Source organism: Dermacentor albipictus, chromosome 7, assembly GCF_038994185.2.
Source record: "Dermacentor albipictus isolate Rhodes 1998 colony chromosome 7, USDA_Dalb.pri_finalv2, whole genome shotgun sequence".
Taxonomy (NCBI): Eukaryota; Metazoa; Arthropoda; class Arachnida; order Ixodida; family Ixodidae; genus Dermacentor; species Dermacentor albipictus.
In genome coordinates, this window is record NC_091827.1 from 77,874,492 (window position 1) to 77,897,907 (window position 23,416).

The window sequence follows — 23,416 nt, forward strand, 5'->3', positions numbered from 1 at the left end:
TTTCGTAGGTTAATTTACGTACCTGCAGGATGCTTTTGTTCGGCCGGCGCGTGAGAGATTCCGACTGTCTGCGGTCAGCAATGCCTGGCAGCAGGGCCGTTTCTGTTCCGCGCCTTTTACAGATGTACGTAGCTCATGCACAGGTTGTGGTGGCCATGAGCAACGTTTTCACACATAGGCGGTATAGATAATTTTAACAACTTACCAGCATATGAAATCGTTATTTATTTATTACAGTGCAAATGGTTAGAATTTGATAGAAAAGAAAGAAGGAACTTGATGGGACAACTGGAAAGAGGTTCAGAAAATAATTATCCCCCTCCCTCATTGGCACCAGCAACACTTTTGTTGAAGTGCTAATTTTATCTCTGTATACTACGTGCGTCTGTATTCTTTTGCGTTGTAAGTTTTCACAAGGAAGCAGTGTTGCGTTAACTGGAACAGTCAAGGCACACAAGACAGAAGAAAAGTTGATTCTTGGGTTTTACATCCCAACACCACGATCTCATAAGGCACGCCATAATGGGGGCTCTGGATTAATTTTTTTTGCAGCTGGGGTTCTTTAACGCACCCCCAATGCACTGGACACGGGCCCGTTTTGACACGGGCGTCAAAAGAAGAGGTTGGAGGAGCCGTGGCACTTACTTCACAAAGCCGCGCGTTCTTTGCCACTTGCTCGAAGTCAGCCCGCCCGATCTTGTGAATCCACACTTTTCTTCGTTTTGCGTTGCGCCCGGCGGATGGTAAAACAAAAAGCTTTTTGCCGTCACTGGGTCTGTTGTGGCAACCTTAGGCGCAGCAGCACGGCATCGCAATTAAGCACTCGGCCCTAACACATTGTATAAAACTACCGCGCTCCTTCAAACCGCCTGCCGTACTTCGTCGCGGAGGCCCAAAAATGGGGGTCGCAGGCCCAAGATTGGGGGTCGCGCGCGCTGGAAAGAAAAGATATACAAAAGCGCGGCACCTGCTCTGCGCCGGAAAGAAAAAAATATACAAAAGCGCGTGGCCCGCTTTCACGTGACACAGATTGGCCAATGGGGGAGCGGAGGAGGCTGGGGCGACAGGAGGAGTGGAGGAGGAAGCGCCTGGGTGAGCGGGGTGGCGGAAAGATCTAAGAATGGCGCTACTTTTGGAAAATTGAGGGGCTTTAGAGCTGCCGCGGCGTGGTTTCCGCATCTACTTTCCTGGGTATTTATGTGTCCTAGTAGAACCCTGGGAGTGTTAGCCAGCGTTACCACTCACAGACCTTGGCGGCGGACGTGGAACGTCCTTCTTGCCGCAGGCGTCACGAGAACGTGATCTTTTCGGGTGAAGGCAGCCGGTCAATAAACCCACATATGCTACCTGAAGGCATCAATGTTGCCGGATTCGAGACCCTCGTTATGTAATAAATGAGAAGAAAGGGGTGCCGCGCGCGCAGCGCAGCGTCGTGGGCTGTCTCGTTGAGGTTGGGCCAAGGTGGGCGGGAAACCAGATGACGGTGTGGTGCTTGCGGGTGCTCGGGTCAGCGCCGCGGAGGACGCGTAACGCCTGGTCGGAGACGACTCCTCTCTCGAAAGCTTTGATAGCCGGTCTCGAGTCGCTGAATATTGTCTGGCGCTTGTCGTCGAGCGTTACCAGGGCTATCTGCTCAGGTCTTTCCTCATTCTTCTAAATTATACTCTAAAATGGATCTAAATACAAAATAATGGACTGCTCGCGCTGGTAAGTTTTGCTCCGGCCGTCCTATTCGGAGTGCACCCCCGAAAAAGTTAACTACCCGGAGCGCGCGCCAGGCTGCCCCGAGATGATGCTGCTAGCCGACCACTGGTTGACGTTCGCAAATGCCATTCTGTGCCTAAAATCGTATATATCTTCGCGGTTGGGAGTTAACCAAAGATGGGGTTGGGTCGGCTGGTATTGGGAGCCCATGGCAGAACCACAAATGACGCAGTGCAAGGGTATGTAGGTTGGTCCTTGTTTGAAGTCAGAGAAGTGCAGAGCAAAATTAGTTTTGAAGAGAGTCATAAAGCGAAAGAAACAGAGACCGCGAATTGGATGCAAAGGATGGAAACGAAAAACACCATGGAGACTTACAAGAATGAGAAAAAAGCAATTAGAAGGGAAAATCTGTACGATAACACGAAGGGAACTGCCCTGACATTTGAGGTTCGAGCAGCAGCCGAGGACAAAAACATACCGGAGCAAATATTCGCAACTAGACGAGGCAAGTGTATCCTTGAGCAAAAATCCTGTGACCACTCAGCACATCCTAATGGAGTGCGAAGGGATTCACGCAGTAATACCAGTACGTAAAGTACAACTTCCAGAAGCGCTTGCATTTAATGTCGACAGAATTTTCAACTGACCAGCAGTCGAGATGAGCAACAGCCGTTTAGCGTATTGGTGGGCAAAAAACAGGGAAGAGACTGATACAACGGGATCCTTTACATACATGGGCAGCGGTACAAGGTAGACTGAGAAGATTAAAGATTTGTATACAAGAATGCGAGAAGGAAAAGCACTGATAGCATACCCGAGAAACTGAAGCAGGCTATGGTGACGATGTGTCCCCGCCCCGCTTGAAAGGGGGTACCAATAATAATAATAATAATAATAATAATAATAATAATAATAATAATAATAATAATAATAATAATAATAATAGGTCCGTTACAGGCATAGGCAGCGGTACAAGATAGATAGAGAAGTTTTGAGGAAGAAAAAATAGATGAACTAGCTGTATACAAAAAAAAAAAAACGTCGCAGTTTTGACCGAAAGGCGAAGGATCAATTGTAATAGAAAATTAGAAGATAGTTATGCGAAGTAAGGATAGTACTTTTATCGGCCGTATCAACTTCGAAACATTCGCTTACTAACTGAATTAACAAGCATGGTATCAGCTCGCACAGGCAAACATGAACACATCACACTCCATGACCGCGGACACTCGCTTGTCAAAACGCTGACGTGAGCAAGCGCGGCAGCAGCAGCGAGTGAATGACGCAGCAGCGAGTGAAGTGACCTTCGTGCTGTGTGTCGCTTCAACGCAAACAGCGGCGAGAAAACAGCACGCACAAAGGTATACGAGATGTCTGCAGATCAGTTTCAAGATACGGCGCGCGCGACCGCGCGCCGCCGCGCAAAGTGCGCAATGCTGCAACGAAGTAGAAGACGGAAGCGCATCTCATTATCAAGGAGTAAAGCCCCTTGATAATTTGAAAGTAGCCACACTCTCCTCCTCACGGCGCTTTCCTCCTCGATTCTCCTCGCCCGCCGACTGCGCACGGCGCGCTATTCCTCCTGGGCTCCCGCGGACGGGCCGCAGGATTCTATGGAGGTGTGTTATTTTGGGCCAGTTGCGCGCCTCAGTGGAGTTGAAAATTTTGAGAAATGCAAAGAACAATAATAATATATGGGGTTTTACGTGCCAAAACCACTTTCTGATTATGAGGCATGCCGTAGTGGGGGACTCCGGAAATTTTGACCACCTGGGGTTCTTTAACGTGCACCTAAATCTAAGTACACGGGTGTTTTCGCATTTCGCCCCCATCGAAATGCGGCCGACATGGCCGGGATTCGATCCCGCGACCTCGTGCTCAGCAGCCCAACACCATAGCCACTGAGCAACCACGGCGGGTAAATGCTAATAACAGTATCGATAATGCTGGAGGCAACGTTTATGAGGAGGTTGGTTTTTTTCTTAAAGCCGTATGAACGGGGTATACTGATTTAAAGGGAGCTTTGAGGCGAGTTCTATACTCCAGACAATTTTTCTGCCACATGATCGGATGCTTTACTTCGTGCGTCTGGTCTAGTATTGCTTGTGACACATCCCTTTGTGTGTGGCTTATTAAGCGAAAGCCTTAGACCTCTGTTTCAAGGTCCCGTTGTGAGCTACAGAAAATATCACGTGACCGAAGGAAGGCGGGAAGCGAACCAAAGCATGTGCAGCCGCGTATAAGAGATGGTTAATGATTACCAAAGTAATGATTGATTAGTGATTGGATTGTTGGTCATGCACCCTAATCCACCCCAATCGGTCTTAATACCCTTTCATCAACACTTCACCTTCATCCACCATAATCCGCCTTGATCCTCCTCCACACACCTTAATCTTTATTCATGCATCTTAATCCTTCGCAATGCACTCTAATCCACCTTAATCTTCTTTAATACACTCTAATCAACCTTAACCCTCCCTAATCCACCTTATGTCAACCACTAATAATTCATTAATTAACTTGGGTAATCATTCTCTTATACAGGGGTGGACAAGCTTTGGGTCCCCTCTGGCCTTCCTTGGGTCACGTGATACTTCCAGTTTAGCACGCGACCTTGAAACATAAAGATCTAAAGGCTTTCGCCTTAAAACCCTAAAAAAAGCTCAATTTTGACTACTTAACGCTCATCACCTACAATACTACGGGGATACTTGCCACTAATTTTTTCAGGGCGCAAAGAAGAATCAATAATACTGCGCTTCCGACTGAATAACAACAGTTAGCGACGTGCGAAGTGATGAAGCCGCCCCAGAATATTAAGCATACTGAGGACAACCGCAACAAAAAGGCTGGTGAGCAGGCCGGAAGAATGAAAAAAAAAATGCAGCATTACGGGATGCTTTGCTACGAGCTAAAAGAAAGACTCCTTCCTCAGCTCGCAAACAACACTGTTCTTTGTCAGAACAAAGTTGCTTCGGCCAATGTCATGCAGCCACTGCTTCCTACGCAAGCCGTTATACGCTTTCGTTCTGGTATCATAAAAACGGCATAACCATCTTCGGGCTTCTTGCTGCAGTTATATCCGCAACAGCCCGGCATAGCGCTAGCACATAGACCACAAACACTGCCCACAACGTTCGCTACGCCGAGCTAAAGCACTGAGCCAGCCGTGCTCAGGAGGAAAATGGCGCGAACGAAAAAGAAAAAAACACAAGCAAAACTCAAGATCCGCGCGTTTCCAAGGGCAACGGCAGGGAGGCCAATCGTCGTGCAGAAAAACGGGGGCAAAAAGGGGCGAGAAGGAGGCGAGGAGGTCGCACGGTGGCGGCAAAATTCAAAGAGTGTCGCTACTTTCAAATTATCAAGGGCTACTATACCCCAAACTCCAGCGCAAGACGCCCAAGGGCGTCTTGCGCTGGAGTTTGAGGTATAGTAGCGGCGCCTGGTGGCGGCGCGGGAAACGACATCTGGGTCGTACCAGCTTGGGTCGTATTGAGCCCTGGCTGTGGCGAAGCACGTTTCTCGGCCGAGTTTTGCGTCGATTCGCACTTTTTTCTGCCCTGTTGCGAGTGCGAAAAAGCTCGTCACTTCTCGCAGACCATGCCGACCACGCTGCGAGCTCGCCGCAGCCTATAGTTTAACGAAAACGGGCTCTCCGTGTGCCGTGGGACGTAATGCTGGGAGCAGACGGAATCGGTGACGCCGATCCGGAGAGACCTAGCCCAGCCTTGAGAAGGCGTCACCGTCATTACTTCTGCGTCGTGGGCTGCCATGAGCAAGAAGGCCTGAATCCCAACATCAGATTCTACCGTTTTCCTTCAAGGCCTCACGAAGTGGAGCGTCGGGCACGCTGCATAGGTGCAGTTCGTCGCGCTGAGTAAGCGAAACTTCGCGCCATGCTGACTGCTTCGCCTGTCTTGAAGCTTGCTTGATTATCTGCGTTCTAAATTTCGGTCTTTTGCACCTACAGTCCCGACAGAACACCGACATAGCAGCAGGCATGGCTGGTAATTCACGATTCGAGACCCGGCCACAGCGACAATTAACAATTCGACCGATGCGAAGTGGTTAAGTGACCAGGTGTGTGCAAATGACCACAAATGGCCGGGCTGATTCGGTGACGATTCACTACCCCACTACGAGCAGCACAGGTTAGAGAGTTAAATGTGCTCATACTTGACCTCAAGTCAGCATGTTGAGGCAGCGCAGCAAGGTAGTATTGATTACAGCAGATCGATATTCGAGCGCTGTCATTAAAAGCAACGTCAAGCGAGCAGCGCACGAGCTCGCGCTGCAGCGCGATTCGCACGTACGTGCGAGCTCATATGCATTGCATCAGTTATTAGCAGTTACTAAAAGGGACAGATGGCCGCTACGACAACGCAGGCATGGATGGATGGAAACAACTTTATTCTGAATCCGGCAAATTTGACGACCCGGGCTCAGGTCTCCCATGAGGGGACTTCGAGGCTTTGCCTCGTCGCCGCCTCTCGGGGTTGCTGGACAGCCCACTCTTGTGTCTTGAGGTTGGAGCTGCGCAGAGCGGCGGCCCACTTCGACGCAAGAGCCTCCGGAGCTACTGCCATTGTAGCTGATGTAACCCGACACTCCCACAACATGTGTGACAGCGTCGCTCTAGTTGCCTGACATAATTTGCAAAGAGCAGTCGGGTATTGCGCGGGGAAAATGTGCTGCAATCGCACCGGACTGGGGAAGGTTTGTGTTTGCAATTGTCGCCAGATGACTGCCTGGCGACGTTTCAGCATGGGGTGAGGTGGGGGCAGCAACCGCCTGCCTAGCTGGTAGTGCTTGGTGATGTCATTGTACCTGACCAGGCGTTCTCGCGTGTTTTGAGCCAGCAGTTCTGAACTCGAAGAGGCGGTCTCCGATTCTGCGCGGCGGGTCAGTTCTCGCGCAGAGCGGTGTGCTACCTCGTTCAAGTTAATGAGGCCCTCATCGGTTGGGGTGGCGACGTGCGCTGGAAACCATATGATGGCGGTGTTATCGAAGTGCTGTCGACCAGCTTTCCTTAGAATCTGGAGAGCTTCGGAGGAAATCGCCCCCGCGCGTAGTTGCGAACTGCGGATTGTGAGTCGCTAAAAACTACCTCGCAGAGGGGGTCGGTAAGCGCAAGCGCAATTGCTACCTCTTCTGCTGTTTCGGGGTATTCTGTTGCGACACTACACGCGTGCGTAAGCCGGGAGCTAACGTCTACGACTACCGCCGTGAACCGGTGTTCTCGTGTGTATTCTGCGGCGTCAACAAAGCGCGTAGTCCTCTTTCCACCCAAGGAGCGCAGCAGTGCCTTGGCACGGGCCTGGCGTCGGCCCCGATTAAATTCGGGGTGCATGTTTCGAGGTATAGGGGCGACAATCAGCGTGTCGCTGAGGTCAGGTGGAATGACCTGTTTCTGACCGTGTTGGACGTGGTAGTTGGAGCCGAGTTTCTGCAGGATGTAGCGGCCCGTGGCTGTCAGAGACATGCGTTCGAGTTGAGAGGTTCTTTGCGCATCCACAATTTCCTCAAGCGTGTTGTATACCCCCAGCTGTAGCAGACGAGCAGTGCTTGTGGACTCCGGTAGGCCAAGGGCGATCTTGTAAGTCTTGCGTATAAGGGTGTTGATTTTCTCCCTTTCAGTGACATTCCAGTTGTGGAAGGCAGCCACATAAGTGATGTGACTGATTGCGAAAGAGTGTATGAGGCGCATGACACTGTCCTCCTTCATGCCCGTGTGCTTGTTTGTAATGCGTTTGATCAGCCGGGTAGCCGCTGTAACCTTGCCTTCGATTTTGCGAATAGCCTCTATGTTCGACCCGTTGGCTGTTATATGCATGCCTAGGATGCGTATCTTCGGGACTCGGGGAATGCAGGAGCCGTCTTGCGTATAGAGGATTATGTCGTCACATTGGCGCGATTCGGCTGTAGGCTTGGGCCGGCGGCGCGAGCGGTAGACGAGCAGCTCCGATTTCAGTGGAGATAGTCGGAGACCTGTGTCTTGGAGGTAGGTTTCGACTGCAGAGACCGCTGCTTGTAAGGTGCATTCTATCTGACCATCACTGCCCTTGTTGACCCACAGGGTGATGTCATCTGCGTACAAGGCGTGATGGAGGCCATCGATCTCGTCGAGGTAGGCCGGGAGACCCAGCATCACGAGGTTGAAAAGGAGCGGGGATATGACCGATCCTTGAGGAGTGCCGGTGCTTCCTAGTGTATGTTCGTCGGATGTCATGCTGCCGACCGCGAGGGTGACTGTGCGGCGCGACAGGAAGTCTCTGACGTAGTTGTAGCTTCGCTCACCCAAGTTGAGCTTGTTTATGCGGCTCAGGATTGATGCATGTGCTACATTGTCAAACGCCTTTTCCAAATCTAGACCGAGGATGGCCCGGTTGCCACTAGTTGGGTCATTGATAATCTGGTGGTAGAGCTGGAGCATGACATCTTGAGTGGAGAGGTGTGACCGGAAGCCCACCATAGTGGGTGGGTAGGCTCCAGTGTCCTCGAGGTGGTGGTTGATGCGGGAGAGGAACGCGTGCACCATCACCTTGCCAACGCAGGATGTGAGGGAAATGGGCCGCAAGTGATCGAGGCTGGACGGCTTGCCTGGCTTCGGTATCAGGACTGCTTTAGAGCGTTTCCACGCCTCTGGGATGCAACCTGCTCGCCAGCATTCGTTGATGTATGCCGTAAGAGCGGTTATCGAGGCATCATCGAGGTTTCTTAGAGCCTTGTTCGTAACCTTCTCGGGACCAGGTGCTGATTTGCCATTAAGGTCGTGGAGAGCTGCGCGGATCTCTGACTCGTGAAATTCTTCATCGAGTGTCACATTAGTCTCTCCAGAGTAATCTCCGTGTTGAACATCGGGCCGTTGAGGGAAGTACTTGGCTAGCAGGCGTGTCACGAGCTGGTGATCACTCGTGGTAGCCTGTTCCTTGTGCAAAAGGCGTTGCAGGTTTGCTTGCTGAGCAGACTTGCTCTGCGTTTCCCCCAAGAGGTGACGAAGGAGGCGCCACGTACTGCCATTGTGGAGCTGCCCATCGACCGCGTTGCAGATGTCATACCACTGTTGGCGGCTTAAGGTCCGGCAATGTTCTTCCAGCTGGCGATTGATATGGGCGATCTTCTTACGAAGCTTTCGGTTGTGCCTTTGCTTTTTCCATCTTGCGTTTAGTGACGTCTTGGCTTCCCAGAGGTGGGCTAGTCGGCTGTCGATCTTGTCAACCTGGACTTCGGGTGCGAGCGTCTGCGTCGCCTTGTTCATGTCGTCGTTGAGCGTCTCCATCCATGCCTCGATGTCATCGATGTTCTCCTCACCTCTCTGTTCAGCTCGCTGCTTTCGGAATTTGTCCCAGTCCGTCCATTTGAATAGCTTAGGAAAAGGGGGTGTACCGGCTTGAGGAATTCGTGTTTCTATGATCATGTGGTCACTACCGAGATCTTCAAAGGTATTGCGCCACATTGCTTGAGGGATGTTACGGACCGCCGTCAGGTCTCGTATCGTGTCCCGTGCCGTAGAGGTGCCCGTGCGGGCCGGCGCCGTGGGATCGGTAATAAGAGTTAACTCGGCATCATGTAGGTCCTGCCACAGGCGTCGACCTTTGGCGGTAGTGTAGCCATAGCCCCAGGCCTCGTTCGGGGCGTTAAAATCTTCCCCGACCAGAAACGGGTTTGCGCCCGCCAAGGCAAGCGCCCCTCGGAACAGAGAGAGGAAACGAGCCCGTGAGTGAGCCGGATTACTATATACGTTGAGGAGAAATACACTGTGGTTGCGTGTTCTATTGGGAAGGAGCTCTACAAGCATGTTTTCCGCATGTGTGCCGCTGACGCTGTGTTCTTGCGCTACTGTCCCTTTCCGAATTAAAATTGCAAATCCGCGATCAACGGGAATCGGCGAGGCATGCGCAGTGTAACCTGGAAGCTTTGGTACGGTACCTACTGTTTCTTGTATCATTATGATGTCGGGTTTGGGTTGCGCGTGTCGGACGTATTGTTGCAGCAGTGGTTGCTTCTTAGTGAAGCCCCGACAGTTCCACTGCCACACCACGAGCTCGTTAGTGGGGCTGGCCATCGTGGTGCTGTACTTGTGCGTTACCTGAAATAGGGCTAGGGTGAATGACTGTAGGGCCCATGGTGGGCATCATTTCCATGCCTGGGCGAATCCGTATGTGAGTCTCGATTTTGTCTATATGGACTTCAACCCTGTCTGTTCGAGCAGTGAGGTTATTGACCGCAACGCCGATGTTGCGGATCCCGGTTTGAATTTCTGAAAGCAGCTTCCTCATTTCTTCTTGTTCTTTCCGCCAGTCATTTATCGTGACATGTGCTTTGCGCCAATCGCTTACTGTCGATTCGAGGTTCTCGAGCTGTTGAGACTCGGAACTGGCCGCCGCGCGTTTCTTTTTGGGCGGCGCCGCACTGTCGTTACCGTTCGTGACGGGAGTCGGGACTAAAGGAGGTTTAGGTATAGATGTCTGCGCCATCGACTGTTTAATCTCTCGAATTTCTTGGGTTAATTGTAGCACGACCGTACGTAATTGCGCGTTTTCGCGCTGCATTTCTTCTAATGCCACATCCCTGGGGTCCCTCTTATTATTGGGTTCTGAGGCAGTAGCTCCCTGAGCCTTGCGTCTCAGTGAGCCCTTAACCGCATCTGCCCAGCTCACCTTGTCAGGTATAGGTCCGAATCTTGTTGGCCGGCTTGCTTCGGACGCCGAGAGCTCGAACGGCTACGGCTCGCCCTGGGAGTTTTGCTGCGCGCCCGGCTCCGAGACCTGCTCTGCCGGCGGGATGGAGACCCCGCACCCGAGCGAGACCGGGCCCGGCCTCGAGAGCGGGAGCGGGTGGCAGGTGGGAAATGTTGGTCGTATAGGTCTGTTGCTGTAGCTCGAGGGCGGCCTCCGCAGCTGCCCTCTGTCGGTCTCCGCGTCGTTTCTTAACAAGATAGGGGGTCTTGAATCGAGCCTTGCAGGCCTTGTCCGCAGTGGGATGCGCTCCCCCACAAAGGTGACACCTTGGCGTGTATGTGTGATTGGGGTCTGGGTTCGAGGCTCCGCAGCCTCTACACACACGGTCTTGGGGGTTCGGGCAGACGTCCATGCGATGGCCGACGCGTCCGCACTGATGGCACACGTCAATCTGCTTTCTGTACAAGGTACACCTGAGCATAGCACCCCCGTAATACACCCACGTTCGGCCACCATCGAAGGCGATGATGACCGACGTGGTCTTGCTGAGTCTTTTGGCCGCTAAGGCACTCGGGTTCCTCTTGTTGACGATATTGAGGTGAATGTCTTTCGCGTCTGCTTCGAGAGGAATGCCTCGGACGACTCCCTTGACTGTGTAGTCGGGCGCAGTTTCATATGCCCGTATCTCGAACTGGTGTCCGTCGACCTCAAAGCTGTCGAGTCGGCGGTACCGTTCTGCATTAGGAGAGTGAGGGGTACTCACAACGATGATATTTTGCTGAATATTTGGGCAGACAATGTCTTCCGTGGCGTCTTGTGGAGATACGTTTGCTGCCCTATATAGGGCCGAAGCGAGGCGGACGACCCCGACTTTTGCAACGTTCAAGCCGCCCCGTGGCCTGATAACTACTTTGTGGTGATCACGTGGAAGAGTGGGCATCTTCCCTGCCTTCAGAACTTGCTGCTTGTGAGCGCGCGGGCCTCGCTGCGCCTTGTTCGTGTCTCCAACGCCGGTTTGGGAGGCTGATACAATGTTAGGGTTAGCGCGCTTGCCCCAAGGAGAAAGTCGTTCACGCGGGCCAATGGTGCACCATCCTGCTTCTTCGGAAATCTCGGTGGGTGAGATGTCAGTTCCCGCAACTTGTATTTCCATGGCGGCTTGAAGAAATTTGACGCGCAGCCGTAACTGCGGCTCACGTAGCGGCCGGAGCCCTAAGCTTATCAGTAAGCTTAGCTCGGCGGTGCAGCGGCTCGGCAGAAATGGTCCAATAAAGTGGTGAAAATGCAGTTCCCACCTTGAAGACGAATATCGGTAGAGTCAGGATAACTTGCGGGATATGATGGTGCAAAATTACAGAGATATTTTGCACAAACACTGCGAAATCATTTACGAAGGACAGAGCCGGCGTGAAGTGCATCCGCTCCCTTCGGCTTCTTCTTCTTCACCAACGCAGGCATAACTACTTGTTTAGCGGCATGCAGTCAACAAAGATTGCAGGAGGCCCGCCGTTTCGCGGCATGTCAAAAGACCGCTGCCTTCGCGGCGCGTACGATCGTGTGCTCGAGTAGTTCCGTACACATGATGTCTGCTTATCGCTGCTGTGGATTCATTAATATCAAGCATTTCCTCGCGTTTGTGCGCCTGAATCTAGCAGCGTGCAAACCTAACCTGAAGTTCCACTTCGTACGCGACTCGCTTCACTTGCGAGTGACACCGCGCTAAAACTTCGCCGCTTAATTCCTGAACGGCATACAGGTATTCGGCACTGAATAATTTCTTGCCTTTACGCAGCGTGCCACCCCTGAAAAAATCTTCGGCACCGGATATTCGCTGCAGGCCGTGATACAACACAACCGAAAGTGGCGGGTCCATATTGTAAACGTGCTTTCCGAAGCAGACGACCGAGCTTGGTACGACCCATTTTAGGACAGAGGGCGCTTTTTAGCACCTTTTTCGCCGGTCTGTCTGCCGTGGTGGTTGGTCGTGGCTCGCGGACGCTCCTGTGGACGAGGCTTCAGCGACTTCGTTCGTAGCTAAGTGCTCTTTTATCTGTATTAGCTAGTGTTTTGAAGTGTTTTCTTTTGCATGGAGTAGGGGCGCAAATTTTGAATTTTTGGTAGGAGTAGGAAACGTACCGGCTTTGTCTAGGTCTGGCGGCTCCCCCGTTAGGCCTAGGGGGTAGTTCTTTCAGCTAGCTCTTCGGATTTTTACATGGAGTAGGGAGTGATAATTCTTTGTTTTTGTTTGGGATAGCGGTCGAGGTCGGGTTTGCGTGAGTGATTCGGCGAACGTGCTCGTTGGGCCTAGGGACCCGAGCAAGCGATGAAATCGAAAAACGTGAAGGCCGCGGGGAACGGGGAGCAAGTGCAGTGCGACGAGTGCCTGCGCTGGTGCTTCCTCGACGAGACTGAATTCCAGGATTTAGCAGAAGCAGTGGGGTCTAGTTTCACGTGCAGGTCGTGCGAGGCCGTCAAGGAAGCCGTCCAAAAACTGGAAAGGAATTGGGCGGCTAAGTTTGAAGAGCTTAAGGCAAGCCTGAGGGAGGAGCAGGAGAAGCGGGTAGCACTGCAGGCGAAGGTTGAAAATTTCGTCAAGGTGGAGGCGGCCCAGGCCGCGCAGTTGGTGAGGACTGTGGCCGAGCTTGGGGAGGCGAAAGAAAGGAGCGCCGAACTGCAAAGGCGGCTCGACGCTCTTGAGACTCGGGCAGCGGATAATGTCGGGTCAGGACGCCAAAGCGAGGGCGAAGTGGGAGGCAGGGAGCCAAAGCAAGCGGTCGCCAGCTCGCCGCCGGTGAATCGGCGTAGCTATAGCGAAGCAGCGCAACACGCCCCGAGTGAGGCGACGCTGCAGCCACAGGAAGCCGGGAAGCAGGGACAGGTAGGAGAGAGTGAAAGGGTGATTATCGCTGGCGACTCAAACATGGCTGGGTGCTCAAAAGCAATTGTGGAGAGGGTGAAAGGCGACAAAAGAGTGGCGGTAGGGACATTTCCAGGGCAGACACTGGGTTCTGTCATGGAGCGAGCAAAAGAAAAGCTCACGGAAAATGCCCACGAACGCAACCTTGTCGTAGTAGCAGGTGGGCTAAATGACGTCCTGAACAGGAAAGGGCCAGGACTAGCCCAGCGCTTGGCGAAGGGGGTGGACGACTTGCGCGAGCTATCCCCTCAGGTGCAGATCGTGGTGTGCACGGTGCCGGAGGTGCCTGTGCGTGACAGTCACGTACAAAGAGCCGTAATGGCTGCCAATGAGGCAATATGGAAAATGAGCCGAGAGAAAGGCTTCGAGGTTGTCGAAGTAAACAAGGAAGTGAGAAGTTGTGGTGGTTTTAAACGAGATGGGATCCACTTCAATTACAGGCTAGCACGAGAAGTGGGCTGGCGACTTGGGGGTCGCGCTGTTGCTTTTTTAGGGGGCCCGCGGGCGCTCAGGAGGTCAGAGTAGGTAGTAATAAAGAAGGTCCCCTAGGGGAACAGCAGAAGAGCATCGCCGTCGATAAGAGAAAAAGGAGGAAAGCAAGAACAAGAGCTCGCCATGCAATAGGCTACATAAACATGCAGGGCGGCAGAAGAAAGGAAAAGTGGGCAGAGATTGAGGAGCAGTTACATAGAGAACAAATAGGGGTGTATGCGGTTACAGAAACGCACCTTAGAGACTCAGAAGAGCCGCCAGTTATTGAGAATTATGTATGGGAAGGGTGCAACAGAACTAAGTCGGAAAGAAAGGGAGGGGGAGTCGGAATGCTCATCCATCAGGGAGCCAAATGGAAAAGAGTAAATTCACAATGTCAAGAGCATCTTTGGTTATCAGGTACAATGAGTGGGAAAGAAACTTGGCTTGGAGTTACGTATTTGTGGACCGGAATAAATTGCACAGAGAAGAATAAAGAGTTAGTGGAATGCATAAGCGCTGATATTAGGGGTTTCGGGAATGGTGCTGAGATAGTCCTATTAGGTGACATGAATGCCCACATACAGGATTTAGATGGCTATACCGACAATAACGGGAAGTCAATGCTAGACCTTTGCGAGCAACATAACCTCGTGATCGTGAATACAGGGCCTAAGTGTGAAGGACAGATCACGTGGGAAGTGGGAAACCGGCAATCGACCATTGATTACTGTCTGATGACAGAAGGAATTCATGATAAGTTGAGAGAAATGGTCATCGAGAGGAAGGGTTTAGCAGCATAGGGAGTGACCATAAACGCATCATTTTGAAAATGGGATATGTAGTTGGGAAAGAGAGCAACGAAAGCAAAATGGCCAGCCCAAATTTGAACGCTGAACAAATAGCAAATATAGTCACTAGAGTGGAGGAAGAAATTGGCAAGTCGCCAAGTAAGGGGTGGGAATATGGTGAGCTTCTAAGTGTAGTAACGACAGAAATACGGAAAGAGAAACAACACGTTCATTGGAAAGGAAAAAAGAAACCGAAAAGCTGGTGGAACAAGGAGATACGAGAAGCGATCGCCGAAAGACAGAAAGCATCTCGAGAGCACAGGCAGGCAAAGAAGGCGCAGTTGCCACAGGATGAAGTAACCGGTAAATGGGAAATATACCGGGAGAAAAAGTCTATGGTTCAAATACTGGTGCAAGCAAAATTAAAAGGTGAAAGTGAAAGTTGGTTGTCAGAAATACGTGAGAAAAAGAAGGCCGCACCTAGAATATTTTGGAATCACATAAAATTATTAGGCAGGAAATCAACAACAATACAACAACATATCCTAGACGAAGATGAAAACAGACTGGAAGGAGAAGCAGCAATAAATTACATCCAAAAAGTAACAGCCGAATCTTTCCAAGGCAAGGACGAGGTTGTATTTGAAGAAAAAAAGAGCATGAAAGAGACCCAAGGGGGAAAGGAGCTAGTGCTTACAAATTTAAACTGGAAGAAAGCGGAAAATTCCTAAGCGCACAGCCACAGGGCTAGACGAGGTTCCCGTTAGGCTGATAAATGAACTGGGACCAAAAAGTAAGGAAGCTCTCGTGAAAGCAGTTGAAAAAACTTTAAAAGATAGACGAATACCAGACAGTTGGCGACAAAGTAGAATGAATTTAATTTATAAAGGTAAGGGGGAGAAAGACAGAATTCACTCGTATAGACCGTTGACCATTACATCGGTAATATACAGGCTAGCAATGCAGGCAATCAAATTAAAGCTTCAAGCATGGGCAGAAAATAATGACATTTTGGGAGAGCTTCAGAATGGCTTTAGAATAGGTAGGCGTTTGGATGATAACTTGTTTGTTCTTACTCAGTGTATTGAAATATCAAAAGCAGAAAGCAGACCGTTGTATGTGGCCTTTTTGGACATTACAGGAGCATACGACAACGTAGACCGCAGCATTTTGTGGGATATTCTGGAAGGGGAAGGCTTAGGTAACGATTGTATACAGCTTTTGAGAGAGATTTACCTAGAAAATACTGTTTGCGTTGAATGGGAAGGGATGAGGAGCGCGGAGAAAGTTCATATCAACAAGGGACTGAGGCAGGGGTGCCCTTTATCCCCGCTGCTGTTTATGATGTACATGGTGAGGATGGAGAGGGCGCTAGAAGGCAGTAATATCGGGTTTAATCTCTCATACAAACAGGCAGGTACAGTAATAGAGCAGCAACTCCCAGGTTTATTTTATGCGGACGACATTGTGTTGCTCGCAAACAAGCAAAGTGATTTGCAACGTCTGGCTAATATCTGTGGACAGGAAGGCAACAATTTAGGTTTGAAATTTAGTGTTAGAAAATCAGGTGTTATTGTATTCAATGAAAACAGTGAACAGACAGTGGAGATACAGGACCAAGAAATACCTCGGGTAACAGAATATAAATACCTTGGTATATGGATAAACGAAGGCGACGGATATATGGAAACACAGGAAAAAACCATAACAGTCAAGGGGAAGAGAAATGCAGCCATAATGAAGCACAGAGCGCTATGGGGATACAATAGGTACGAGGTCCTCCGAGGTATGTGGAAAGGGGTAATGGTTCCAGGACTTACTTTTGCAAATGCGGTTGTTTGCTTTAAATCAGGGGTACAATCAGGACTCGATGGGAACCAAAGGTCAGTGGGTCGCCTCGCATTGGGCGCTCACGGGAAGACTACAAATGAAGCTGTGCAAGGGGATATGGGCTGGACTAGTTTTGAAGTGAGGGAAGCTCGCAGTAAAATTGAGTATGAAGAATGGCTGAGGAATATGGAGGAAAGTAAATGGGCTGGGAGAGTGTTCAGGTATCTGTACAGGCAAAACATTGATTCACAGTGGAGGAAAAGAACTAGGAAGCTTACCAGCAAGTATGCGGCCTGTGGGGTGGGCAACACAGCAACAAAGAAGGTCAAGCGGAAAGTCAGAGAGGCTGAATTAATCTCATGGGTGGCGGCAATGGAAAAGAAACCTGCCATGAGTAACTACTTAAGGGGAAAAAACGAAATTAGGAAAGAAACCATTTATGATAACTCAAAGGGAAGCTCATTACTTTTCGAAGCCAGATCGGGATGCCTTAGAACACGCACGTATAAAGCGAGATATAAGAAGGAAGAAGAAGCATGTGTTGCTGCGGTAAAGCTAGGGAAACGACGGAGCATATTTTATTAGAATGTGAAGACATCTATCCAGCGGTCGATTTAGGCACCACTGGCCTCCTTGAAGCCCTCGGGTTCAGCGGGAGCAGTGGTAAAGCAAACAGGTCCGCAATAGACATCAGTAAGAGGCGATTGGAGGATTGGTGGAAGAAAAGTAGGGAAACGACAAAGGACGGAGACGTACAGAAGCACAGTTCGCAATAGGGTATCAGAAAATTTGTACGTGGTAGTTCATAGTGTGTTTTTTTTTTCTCATTGGTTAACCTAGGTAGGATATTCGGCAGCATAGTAGCAAGAGCTTGGTGGCGCAAGCCACCGCCCCGTTCCAAAGGGGACGCTCATAACATCCATCCATCCTTCGCAGCGACCCCTGGCCAATGCAAGAGCCCCATTGCTTTAACAGTAGCGAACGTCGAAGCAGCTAGGCCTAGCGTTGCCTAGGTGGTGGCTACGGCTGCCAGAGGATCTGCTTGCGAGAGCGCCCGTTCGAGGCGGCGAGATAATCAAAATGGTAGCGGTGGTGGCTTTGACTAATGCCGTTTCGGACCTGCGGTCACGGCAGAAAGCCGGAAAATCGGACGGCGCGGGGTTCTTATGCGAAATTTTATGCGTTCTGACGCATTGACGCTATGTGGCACGTGGTGGTGCCGCGAAGCCCTCCAAATTATCGGGCGTCCGGAAAATCGTGCGTCGACTGTAGACTGGCAACTCCTCCAGCCGACGAAACGCATCAAAGACGATTCATTACGATTCCTCTTTGTTACTCGAGCCAGCATTAACGCGACTTTCGTTCCCTTTCAATAGTATTAGAGCTAATTTCTTCCCTGATAGAAGCACAAGTTCCCCGAGTTTTTCCTGAGTATATTCAGACTATTCAAAATCTCCGAGAATTCCCGGTTTTCCCGGTTGGTAGTCACCCTGCAACCATATGAAGAAAACAGACAATTAAACCAGCAGAAGCAAATTACTTTCCTATATACTTTCTATTTTTCATTGTTTTTTTGTCATATTGTTGGCGCAGTACACAGGAACATGTGTTACATAGGTATAACGCAGAGTATAGAAACTGGATATAGTGAATGAAGCATTAGCAAAGTAATGGTAAAGTTCGAGCAAATAGCAAAACAGACCCCTGGGACTTCCAAAGGGGGCGAGAACTCCTTTATATACAGCTTTGCTGTTTTTGATCCACAAGTTACTTGGATTGGGATATGTCTCAAATGTTCTTTATTTAAATTTAAAATTACTGATAAATTCCCTTTTATAACTACACACACACACACACACACACACACACACACACACACACACACACACACACACACGTGCACCCGCGCGCGCTCGCACGCACGCACAGGAAGTTTTAAAAAGGAATTCTGTGCTTTATATAAAGCTATAAAGCACAGAATGCTGTCTCAAAAAAAAGATGCTACAAATGCTGGCTAATTTGATATTCTAACATTTGCATATTTTTAGCCTGGCCTGTGTGATGTTTCGTGATTTCTAGAAAGGCTTGAAAATTATTGTCATTATTTGAAATTCATTTCAACACATTCGAATGGTAAGTAATCATATGTGCCAACGCCAATATTTTTCCGCTTAGTCTCGCACCAAGTTCCTGTGGAAAACTGCAAGATAACTTGGATAATTGCTGGTACCACAAGCATTATTGGGACAATCGGTCAGGATGATCAAATAAATGACTGTTGTAAAACCACTTAAATCGGTGCAAGTTACATTATTCTTGTGAACAAAATACTGGCAGCCTAAGATGAGGTATAGAAAATTGTGCAGAGGCCATCAACAATGACTGCCAATGCAAGTGATTAGCCAAATGCTTCTAGAAAGTTATTTGCTTTATCAAAAGAATGATACTTTTGAAGACATATATTTCTTGCAGTGAGGACTTCAGGTACTGTTGGTCATTTCATTGCATAATTCTGAAGAGAACAGAGCTTTTAACCAGTAGATATTGAGCGGTGCCAGAGCCCGCCCCTACAGCCACCACAGGGGGAGAGGGTGGCAGAAGAGGAGAAGGGCAACCCTTTCCACGCACTCCACCACAATATTTATACCTTCAAACACCCCAAAGCTTTCATGTGCAGGCATATATTGATAGGCCTGTCTATTCACTTACACACTCAACACTTTTACAAAGGCATGTCTTCAACCTCCAGAATAGCCCTGGATGTTTAATACAATTTGAGAAAATATTTACTTGATTGTTGCAAATGCCATATCTAGAATTGATACATTTGTGAGAACTAGTATGTTTACATTGAAAGCTGTCTATATTTACTGTTGGCAATGAACACGTCCGTCTACACGGCTGCATGAGAGCACGTGCTCTCTGTATCGGCAGTGAAAACCAAACTACAACAATGGGCAAAAGAGCCAAGTAAAGCCACTTGCTTTAAAAGGTAAACTCATACAGGCACTTAGGGTTGGAGAGCTGTGGCAAACGCTTGAACTTCTTCTTGCGCTTGTGTGTGTTACTCTAGTCCACAAACAAAGCACATGTGAACGTCACTGTGTAAATGCATTAAATAAGTGTATGCACCTACAATGCTCACCAACACAGCTGCTTCTTCAGACCCTGTAAAAGTGAAGGGACTCATGTATATGCGAAAGAGGTGTGGGGTTCCACAAGCCTCCAGCAAAGACAAACATTAAAAATCTGGTGAGCTTAAACAGGATTTATTCATCTTGAATATAATTAGCGTGCACCTAGCTGAGCTGTGCATCCTGTTTGGCAACATCCTGAAGACAGACACTTGCTGCAGGCATGCAAGTGTGCACACATCAAACTAGACAGGCTGAAGGAATTATGCAGGAATTATGGGAAAGCATTCACTGCGGGATGACAACTGGCCAACCAACCAGCGGTGGCCACTGCCGTACTGCACAACAACAAAGTGAAAATGGCGGCTTACAAAGCACGCCGCACAGGATTTGTTTTCACAGGAGAGTACATTACGTGTATTGAAACAGCGTCTTCTGTGTCAGCGTTCAATGATGCTAACATCAGTGAATTACTTCATTTGTGTCATTAAAATAGCGATGTTTGCTCTGAGGAGATGGAAGCCGAGACAGCCGCACTTTGCTTCCACTGAACATGGATATACTGAAACAGTACGGTACATTTCTGCAACATATGTCATGTAACTGTCATGTAACTTTGTCCATGCTGACAAATGTGGGAGAACTTGACGGAATGTAGCCAACACCCTGCAAGTACTTTCAGTGCATTTCACAAAGCGACGGCAAAAGCCAGCTTATCGAAAGAGCCTAACTTAAAGTACGACAGTAGGTGGCGTTAGTTTGCTGGATAGAAACATTGGCATTCATGCAGCACAGCCCTGTCCTCCCCTTCTTGTTACAATAATGTTGCTGCCACCACCACCACCATATTCATGACAGTGATAGACGAGTATATGCGATATGATAAATTAATATGATATGCTTCTACCGATGTAAACATGACTAGTGGCAGCCACAGAAGTTCAGCTTAACCAAGGTAGCGGTTTACGCTAAGCAATTTCTTTTGCACTGGGCATATGGGAAATCATCCAAATAGTCACAGAGTGTTTCTCATATCCGAAAATTTGGCCTAACCATCAAAATCCCAAGTAATCTTGTGATGAAAGTGTACAAAACTTCCAAATTTTTTTTCATCCAGCCAATTCTTCTACATTATACCTGGCTCAGACAATATGTGTGGTTTACCTCTTACATTCTGCCAAAATATTAATGAAAGATACCTGCTCAAAAAAAGCAACGTTCCCTCAGCACTCATGTATGACTTAAGTGTAATTATCTGAACAGGTGATAGAGAAAGGAATTAAAAGCATAGAAGAATGTTTTGGCATACCAAAATTCAAATGCATGCAGAGAACATAGTTGACAAGTGCAGTTCGTCTATGGCAAGCAAAAGAGAAACAGCTGTGGTCTGAACAAGTACAGCTTGTATTTGGACATGGTGGTACGAACAGCGAGGATGAGTATTGCTAGGGGTTGGTAGTTATAGGATTAACCGCGTTCGTATTAACAGCACTGTACAGTATTTCCATCTGATTATCCCCCTATGCAGGTTGCACTTTCTGCGGTGTGAAGGTTATTTGAGAAAGAAGAGTGCCTGGACGCACTGTAGCTTTCTTCAAAACACTTGCCTTTACATGATGGCAAGACATTCAAAATGGCCAATTAGCCATACAGTATGTTTGCTCACAAACACAAGCTTGTCACTACAAGTGCACACCAGCACAGTTCGCCAATTATACAGCTAAGGACGCCTAGGTGTTCACTGTCTTCCGTGGGTGTTTCTGTTGATCCACAGGCACACGGTGAGCAAAGCATCTTGTTACAACGGATTGTTACAACTTTTGTGTAGTAACAATGACCGAACTTGAGCCACAAAGCTTTACATAATATCAGAAGGGTAAGGTGGCTGCACCACAAGAGCACCACTCCAGCCGAAAATATAGTGACAGAAATATACAGTGAATTCAACTCTTCCAAATTTGTCAAAGAAAGTTAGAAGTTTAGTAAAGACATGCATAAATATACAATGCATCAGAATGTACTGTTCAAAGTAAGTTTTGCCACAAACAGCATGACCCAACGAAGGAGATAGAACAAAGCACTACTCTCAAATTACATCTTTATTACATCACATCCATACCTATATGAAAACACTACGTGGAAGCGTAGAAGTAACCAATTTTTAGTTGAATACAAAACCTGAGATTTGAGCCTTAAAGGGACCAACAACTGATTTTCAAACATTCCCCTTTTCTTGGAGTGATGGATAGCATACTATCTAAAGTACATATCTATACCTGCAACAGTTCATCCAGGAAATGTCTGGAAATTTCTTAAAGATAATTTTTTTATATGTGAAGATTGTTCTACTTACTGTGTACAGATGCCGACAATGATAACTGAAAGTCACAGGCCTGCATGGCACATGTAGCACAGTTGCAGCATAAGCCAGAGGAGCGGCTCTACAGGAGCTTCATTTTCGGCAACACGCACTGCGGTGAAATCCATTCGTGTCATTTTCATGAGAACGATCTGAACTGTCCACCCGGCGTTGACAGTGAGCTGTGTTTTGTGCTGTTCTCTGCAAATCGGTTTGCTGAGCCAGACGTTGCTTGGTTGCAGGCGCGCGTGTAGCTCTATGGTTAGTACCTTGCCAGGAGGCACGATAGCATGTACCAAAGAGTAAACACAGGAATACAGACTATGTGGCGCACATGTCATGTCTTGACCTGTGGCATGGTATGTTGCTGTTGTTGATGATGATAATGGTTTGTTGGCATTCCCTTAGAAACGGGGTGCTAACAAATAGTCACATAGCCTGCTTTAGTTCACCAGTTCCAGCCAAATGAAGCATGCAACTGCTATCTGCAACTGCTACATGTCGGGACACCTGGGGGGGGGGGGGGGGGGTATTCTTTAAGAGTCCACCTAGTAGACTGTCCATTTCGGACCACTGAGGAGCGAGGAGGAGATGAGCGGCCCCAGCCAATCAGCAGCGGCTGAAATGGACAGTCCACTAGGTGGACTCCTACAGAATACCTCCCCTAAGGTAACATAACAGGACTGCAATGCAAAGTTTGTATGCATTGAAGCTACGTGACGCGCATGTCAAATGGCATGATACGGTGGTAATGATGATGATGATTTAATGACATTCCCTAAGATTTATACATCTCTATAATCTTCTTTTTCTTTCTCAAACCTTCTTTAACTGCTTTGTACCGCTATCTGTGCGTGTGCTACATGGCGTTCTACATGGTGTATGCAACTGCAATGTAAAACGTGCACGTATCGATGCTAGGCGGCACGCATGTCGCATCGCGTGTCTCCTTGTGTGGTAGGATGTGTTTAGAGGACATTTTTCCACTGCATGCTAGCAAGCACTGGCATGGCTCAGTGGTAGAGCAGCTGATTCCCACGCTGTGGGCCCGGGTTCGATCCCTGTGACCCGGCCATTTTTTTTTTCTGATTCCCAGTGATAGCTGCTACGAACACCGGACACCGGCAGCTGCAGCGGACACTACCGCCAACCGTTATGGCTGTTGGAATGAGCCCATAACAGCTTACGCTGTAATATTGTTGAGGGGAAGAGAACACTGAAGGTGTCTTGAGAGAAGATGGATGGTGGCTGCTGCTTGGATGTCATTTTCTTCTCTCTCTCTCTCCTGTAAATGCACACCTGTTTGCATCGGTGTGCCTGCCTCCTTCCTGCATCATTTTGATGGAGGGCATCAAGGGCGACAGAAACTTAGCAATTCGAAATATGGGCTGTGGAATAGCGATTGCATCTAACGCTAAGATTGCGGACTACAAACAGCTGCAACAACGTTTTATTACTCTAGAGATGTCATGGACGATTTTCTATGTTGCAAAATTTCCTGCCAGAGCCAAACTAAAACATGGCAG

The 23,416-nt window shown here is 48.9% G+C and overlaps 1 protein-coding gene across 1 annotated transcript in view; it reads right to left on the bottom strand.

Moving 5' to 3' along the window:
• Positions 1–22,470: 22,470 nt before the first annotated feature.
• The window catches only part of LOC135899062 (uncharacterized), a 28,810-nt gene continuing 27,864 nt past the window's right edge, over positions 22,471–23,416 (bottom strand). The window contains exon 9 of the transcript XR_010563517.2: positions 22,471–23,218. The gene's annotated coding sequence lies outside the window, so the exon portion shown is untranslated. The remainder of the gene's footprint in view (positions 23,219–23,416) is intronic.